Here is a 7,756-nt window from a genome sequence, read left to right on the forward strand (position 1 = left end):
TGTTTTCCTCCACGCTTACATAGCACTCCCCCATGCATACAATAAACTATGTATATTACTATTACAGCCTATAATATTGCAATACAAGTATATACTTAGGCATAAGTCTTCTACATTAGATGATAAATACCTTGAGGACAGCATTTATTTTTCCCCACCTTAAAGTCAACTAATGTTTTCCAACTAGTCAATGCTCAAAAATTATTTGAATAATTAATTAACATGTATTGTACTTATAAATGGCATATGTTACAGCCTTAACTTTAAATGGTTATGTATTTTCTCTCTATAGTCCCAAGAAATGACAAAGAAAGATTTTGAAGAAATCTTGGGGGGGGAAAAAAAGATAGGAAACCCACTGATTTATAAAATTAGTAGTATACTTTCTTACTGTTTTAGAAGCCTTGATATTTGTCTACCTGCAGGCTATTGATTCATTAACTATTTTTCTGAAGGTTTGTTGTAGTTGCTTGGATTCTATCAGCCTAACACAAGATTTAGAATTCGAGTAACAGGTAAGTTACAGGAAAGCCACAAGTCAGACTACATGTTCAAATAGTACCTACAGTAATCAGTCAAAATGCACAAAGTGATTATTAGTCTCTTAGCTCCAAATGTTCACATGCAGCATAATTATTGTAGTTTAAGTATAGATGATATCAATGGCCTTCTTCACTAGCTTGAAATAAGATCATAGTCATTTTGGAAGCACCTGGGTGGCTCATTTATTAAATGTTTGCCTTTGGCTCAGGTCACGATCCCAGGATCCTGGGATGGAGCCCCACATTGGGCTCTCTGCTCAGCAGGAAGACTCTCCCTCTCTCACTCCCCTTGCTTATGATCCCTCTCTGGCTGTGTTATGTTCCCTCTTCGGCTCTTTCTGTCAAATACATGAATAAAATCTTAGAAAAAATATCATAGTCACTTTTAATTCATTTTAAATGTAATATTAATTCTTTCTTATTTTATTTTATTTTATTTTATTTTTGTCAGAAAGAAAGAGCACAAACAAGGGGAATGGCAGGCAAAGGGGCCAGCAGAGGGAGAAGCAGGCTCCCTGCTGACCAAAGAGCCCAATGTGGGATCATGACCTAACCCAAAGTCAGCCACCTAACCAACTGAGCCACCGGGGGCTCCTGTTCCATCCTTTTTAAATGTAATATTTACATAGCCTTATTGTCAGGAATTCTGGTATATTTCCTCATTGTATTCTTTCAAATTACCAAAGAATTTTAACAGCTTTCCAATGTATTCATGTATCCAACCAATACTTGTTTAGTGCCCACTGTGTTAGGTAATGTGCAGGGTATTTGGGATGTATTAGGTAATAGCAGAAATTTCTGCCCAAATAACATTTGGCCAACAGGCATGTGAAATGATATTCAACTTCAATATCACCAATCATCAGGGAAATATAAATCAAAATCACAATGAGATATCACTTAACACCTGTTCGAATGGATATCAACCAGAAGAGGAGAGACAACAGCTGTTGATGAGGATGTGGTGAAAAAGAAACCCTTATACACTCCTGGTAAAAATGTGACTTGGTCCAACCACTATGGAAAACAATGGGGAGTTTTGTCAAAAAAAAATTTAAAAAAAATAGATTCACCATATGATCCAGTAATTTCACTTCTGGGTTTATACTCAAAGGAAATGAAAATAGGATTTTGAAAAGATATATGCACTCCCACAATTCCCCCCCATTTTTCACAGTAACTACTTTAATACACAGAAACTACCTTAATACCCACTAATAGATGAATGGAATAGTATTCAGCCATGAGACAGGATGATATCCTGCTTTCTGTGACAATATGGATGGACTTTAAGCACATTATGCTAAATGAGATAAGTCAGAGAAAGACAAATACTGTATTATATCACTTATATATGCAATCTAAAAAAGTCAAATTGCAAAAATCAGGTTGTAAAATGGTGGTTGTTAGGGGACGATGTTGGGGGGATAAGACTGATGTTGTTTAAGGGTACAAACTTTCAATGGTTAGTAAATAAGCCATAGAGATTAATCCACAATATAATGAATATAGGCAATATTGTACTATAATCAAGTATTTTAGATAATTAGATATTTACTATTCTCTAGTGACATTCTATTTTTTTCTAATGGTTCTAGTATCCGACTTTAATAAATTTACCACATTTTCTTATTATGTAATGTGATAAATATCACTACTATAACAATCATATTACAGGATTTAAATGTATCTGAATAATCCATATAAGTTAAATTTACACTGTGTTAGATGTCAAATTTATTTAATTAAAAAAAGAATTGATGTAATGAAGAAGTAAATTAAATATACTATGTTAGGAGGTATTAAGTGGCATAAAAAGAAAAATAAAAGTACAACAGGGTTGGGGATTAGAATTGTGTGCATGTGAAAAGATGCTGCAGAAAGTAACACACAGCAGGATTTAGATAAAGTGATCAGAGTAGAAGCTAAAGAGAAGATGGCATCTCATCCCAAACTTGAGGGTGATGACATACTTAGCAAGAAGCTATCTGGTGTAGAGCAATCCAGAGATTAGAGAAAACTTAAACAAATGCCCAAGGATACTAAGATACCTGACCTTTGGGGTCAGTGTCTCTGAGCATAATGAACAAGAGAGAGTATGAAGATTGTAGTCAGAGAAGTCAGCAGGGTCACATCTGGTAAAGGTGCATATGCGTCTGCAAGGCATTTGATTATGACTCTGAGTTAAATAGGGAACCATGGAAAGTTTCTGAACAGCCATATTATTTAATATACCTTAACTTTTGAAAGATCAATGGCCATTCCTTGAGGTTAAAGTGTACTTCTGTCCAGAGATAATTCAGACAAGGAACGCTGATGCCTTCAACCAGAATTTGAATAGTGAGGGTGGTTACAAGTGGCCTGATTCAGGATGTACTGTGAGGACGGACAATGGGATTGTCTGATAGATTAGTTGGTGAGCTTGAAAGAAAAAGATTCAAAATTGACTCCTGGGAATTTAACATAAGCAAAATCTAAGCAATTGGAAGGATGAGTTTGGTGACGACTGAGATCAGTGAGGCAGTGAGTAAAATACATATAGAAGGAAGGTCAAGAATTCAATTTAGGCTATATTGAATAAGAAATTTATTAGACATTCTTTAGATAGTTTGAGATATGAATTGAGCGTTTAAGAGAATGCCTGGGCCAGAGTTCATCGAAGGACACTGAAGCTCCCTAACAAAAGACAGAGAATAAGATTTGGAGCAGTCTATTAGTGCTATCACTTTCATCATTTGCTACAGCATCTCTGTTGAATGCTGGTCTTATAAATCTAAGTACATTATATAAATCTCCTGTGCTGTCTTCTGCAAATTTAGGTTTCTTCAGGAGGATCAGCCTTTCTCCAAACACAAAAGATGACGCCAGAAAGCAGGTGCTTAGGAGACTTATATTTCCGTAACTAAGAACTGTCACTCAAGTGATTTCTGTCAAAAAGAAAGAAAATTCACTCCAACAAGATTTGGTGCTTTCTCTCTGGAAATACTAAATAGCAGTATAATGTCAGACAGCCTTTCCATGTCTGGTACTTGCAACCAATATCAACCTTGTAAGGTTATCTATATACCTTGCATGGTTATATATATATACCCTTGCATGTATATATTTAATATGCAAATATACACATGTGTGTGGTGTGATACAGTATATACATATATGCACAGCCATTTTTATTTGGATGTATACAAATCTTTATATTCTTTTTTAAAACTATTTTATTGTTTATTTGAGAGAGAGAGAGAGAGAGAGAGAGCATATGAGAGAAAGCAGGAGCTATGGGGAGAAGAAGAGGGAGAGGGAGAAGCAGACTTCTCACTGAGCAGGGAACCCGACTCAGGACTCCATGCCAGGACCTTGGCATTATGACCTGAGCCAAAAGCAGATCTTTAACCTACTGAGCCACCAAGTTACCCCCAAATATTCATATTCAAGAGCTGGAAATATATGTATTAGGGTATGCCAGTGAAATCAACTACTGTGAGTACTCCAAATATTGTCTTATTTTCTAGGTAGTTTTTGCAATTCTAGATTATTTCCTCATTTCTCTACAAATTTGCAACTGTTCATTATTTTATGACTACAATGTTACTACGTTAAAGAAAAATGAGAAGCAGTGATCATATTACTGAAATAGAGAAGAAGCTAAATATAACTATATAGCTGTGATGTTCAGATGTTTGGAAGGCATTATATATGATAAATAATTGCCTTCTGCTTCAATATTCCCATATATTCTAGAAAATTATATTGAAGTAAGAAATAATTTTCAGTGTTTTAATATAAATGAGCTACTGTTTCAAAGCACATTTTCTTTAGAATCATTCAACTTATGATGCATCTCGGATATCTATGCTTGGATGAAACAAGTTGATTGCAATTAGGCAAAGATTTATTATTTCATTTTTGTTATAAATTTAGAATTATTTGCACTCTTAGTAAAAACTAAAAACATGTTCACAGTAACTGTATAGAATTATGTAAAAATATAACTATCCCTCTCTAGTCAAGAAAAGCCAATAGGTTAGCAAAAGCTTAGCAAACACGTCATTAAGCAATGAAAAAAGTAAAGAATTATTGGCTGTTATTGGCCTTTCAGTATAGAAGTGATTTTTTACAGACATTTTTTGAGGTAAAATTTTTTGAGGTAAAATTAAATAGAGAGAACTGCACAGCTACAACTGAAAGATTTTTGACAACTGTGTACACCCATCAAGACATAATACATCCACCCAAAAAGTTCACCTGTGTTTGGCCCACAATAATTAATCACTTTTTAAATTTATATCACATGGATTAGTTTTGCTGATTTGGAGTTCATTCGAAAGAAATTACTCCATATGTACTATTCTGTGGTTGGATTCTCCAATTAACATGATGTTTTTCAGAATCCTTATTGCCATATGATGAATCAGGGATTTATTTTTTATTGTTAATTAGTGTTCCACTGTATGAATATACTACAGTTTATTTATCACTTGCCCTAAAGATGAGTATTTGAGTTATTTCTGGGTTTGGGCAGTTTTGGTGAAGCTGCTATGAATATACATAAGCAGTCTGTTTGGGCTTAAATTATGATATCTGTTCAGTAATTAGCTAGAAGTGGAGTTGCTGGGCCATAGACTAAGTATATGTTTAACTTCGTAAGAAAATTTCAAAGAGTTTTTCAGAGTTTTGTATGAATTCACATTCTTTCTGAATTATATGAATATCCCATTTGTTCTACATCTTTCCTAATACTCGATTATTTCACTTTTTAAAATCATCTTACATATTTAATCTTTAAAATTCTAGAGGATGTAGAGTGGTATCTCATTATAGTTTCAATTTTTATTTTCATGATGAATAAAGATATTGACTACCATTTATTTTCTTACTTGACAGTGATGTCTCCCTTGATTAAGTTTGTACCCAAGTTTATAAGTTTTACTCATTTTAAAGAATTAAATTTCTTATCTTTTTATTTTTCATCTGTAAGATTTCTTTGTATTTTCTCAATAGAAAGCACCACACACGTATCACAAATACTTTCTTTCATATGTAACTTCCATTTCATTTTCTTACAGTGATTTTTAATGAGCAGAAGTTTTCCATTTTGATGAAATCTGATTTTTTTAAAATTAGTTCCTTTTGCATCCTCTATAAGTCATCTTTTCCTATCATAAGAGATGAATTATTCTCTTGCTATCCTTTTATTTTGGGATGTTTTGTAGATTAATTTTTTGTCTTTAGGTCTATGAAATATCTTGAATTAATTTTCATGCATGTTGCTACATAAGAGTAGGATTTTTTTTCTTTTTTTTCTTTTTTTTTTTTCCTCAATTGTATTTTTATTTATTTATTTTTTTTAATTTCCAGCATAACAGTATTCATTATTTTTGCACCTGTAGCAACATGGACGGGACTGGAAGAGATTATGCTGAGTGAAAAAAGGATTTTTTTTCCATTTAATTATCTACTTGTTCCAATATAACTTGTTGAAAAATTTTTTATTTCTCTCATTCCATTTCCTTAGTACTTACATACATGTGTGAATCTCTTTCTGGACACTTTATTTTCTTTCAGTGAACTATTGGTCTGTTATTATGCCAATGACACATTATCTTAAATACTGTAATTTTATAGTAAATTGTGAAATCAGCTAGTGTGAGTACTCCAAATATTGTCTTTATATTTTAGGTAAATTTGACAATTCTAGATTATTGGCTAATTTCCTTACAACTGTGTAATCAGCTTGGCAATTTCTACAAAAACCACTATTGAGAGTTTAACTGGGGTTGTGTGTGTGTCTGTATATATATGCATGTATATGCATATATGTATATATAGCTGTATTTAACTATAACATGTACAAATATTTATATATAAATTTCTCTATATAAAATATCTACCTTGAATATATTTATATGATGTAACTAGGACTTTAATATCTTTACATGAAACATATTAGATGGTTTTTATAAGACATGTTTGGGAGATAATATCATGTTGTCAGGAAATTTAATAAAAGAAAGGAACTTACTGGAAGGGGAGATACCATGATCATGAAGGTGGTTTTCCTAGGGTGGGCTTCTCTATTACATTCCAGATGTGCTGACCCCTGCAAGTTCCCCAAATGTGGGAAACTTGACTGCATAATTTGTGGTAGTGGGGACTGCGTTTGCACTCTCATCCAACCATTGAATGGTTGAAAGACAAAATAAGTGAATTAATGAATAAATAAATAAGTGGAAAGATTTTAAAATGTCAGGGACAATGGAAATTTTGTTCAGAAGGTGAGCCATTTAAATTCTCCTTATCTGTAGGTCAGAAAGCTAAACCAAAATAGGTTATTTTGTTATTTTCTTTTTCCAGCTTCTCACAATAACTTGAAGATACAGCATGGAGGTACTTTTCCAGGGTCACAGATGTGGCTAACGGGGGAATATTTTCTGAACCCCATCTGGTGTCCTTTCAATCAGTTACCCATGCAACCTCAAGATCAGATTGCGCTATCATAACTTCAAAATTGATATTCCATATTTGGAAAAGAAATTATAACATCCCGAAATATTCTGTTTTCCTCAAATGGCATGTTGTGCTTCTAAGACTTCGTTCAGTATATTCTTTCTATCCAGAATGCTTTCCCCATTTTCAACATGTCCAAGACCTTACCATCCTTGAAGGTCAAGTTCTCCATTCTTAATGAATTTTGTTATTTGACATTTCTTATTGACAGCTTTGTTAGGCAATGAATTATATTTTTCGTTTCTACTGACAAGAGTCCTGTGTACAGTAAGTAGTAAATGAAAGAGCACTGTCTTATAGAATTGTAACTCTCACTACGGCACCAGCAAAACTTCGCATATGGGTACTTGGAAAATAAATATTGATTGGATAGTAGTGGCCATATAACAATATCTAACATTTATAATGCCTATTATATGCACATATTTTTCCAGACTATCCTTTCAATTATATGACTCAGGTAATTTTATTATGTACATTTTGTAAATGAGAACAATGAGAAAGAACTTGCCTGAGTTCACAACTTTTAACAGTGGTGGATTTGGGAACAAGCATAGACAAAGGAACTTGCATAGTTCTAGGAATTAGGGTCTTGATATTTGGGGTGGGGGGAGGCATTATTCAGCCATCTCTCTTAAATATTACAGAAATATTGAGTAAAATATCCTGGAAAAGACCTGATCTCCAACAATTTCTGGTCTGATCTCCAA

General features: G+C 33.3%; 1 non-coding gene across 1 annotated transcript; it reads left to right on the plus strand.

The window, feature by feature from the left end:
• Nucleotides 1-6,553: 6,553 nt before the first annotated feature.
• LOC116585468 lies at nucleotides 6,554-6,712 on the plus strand. The gene has a single exon (XR_004283653.1). It is a non-coding gene; the product is annotated as a U1 spliceosomal RNA (small nuclear RNA).
• Nucleotides 6,713-7,756: the final 1,044 nt, after the last annotated feature.

This window comes from Mustela erminea, chromosome 2, assembly GCF_009829155.1.
Source record: "Mustela erminea isolate mMusErm1 chromosome 2, mMusErm1.Pri, whole genome shotgun sequence".
Taxonomy (NCBI): Eukaryota; Metazoa; Chordata; class Mammalia; order Carnivora; family Mustelidae; genus Mustela; species Mustela erminea.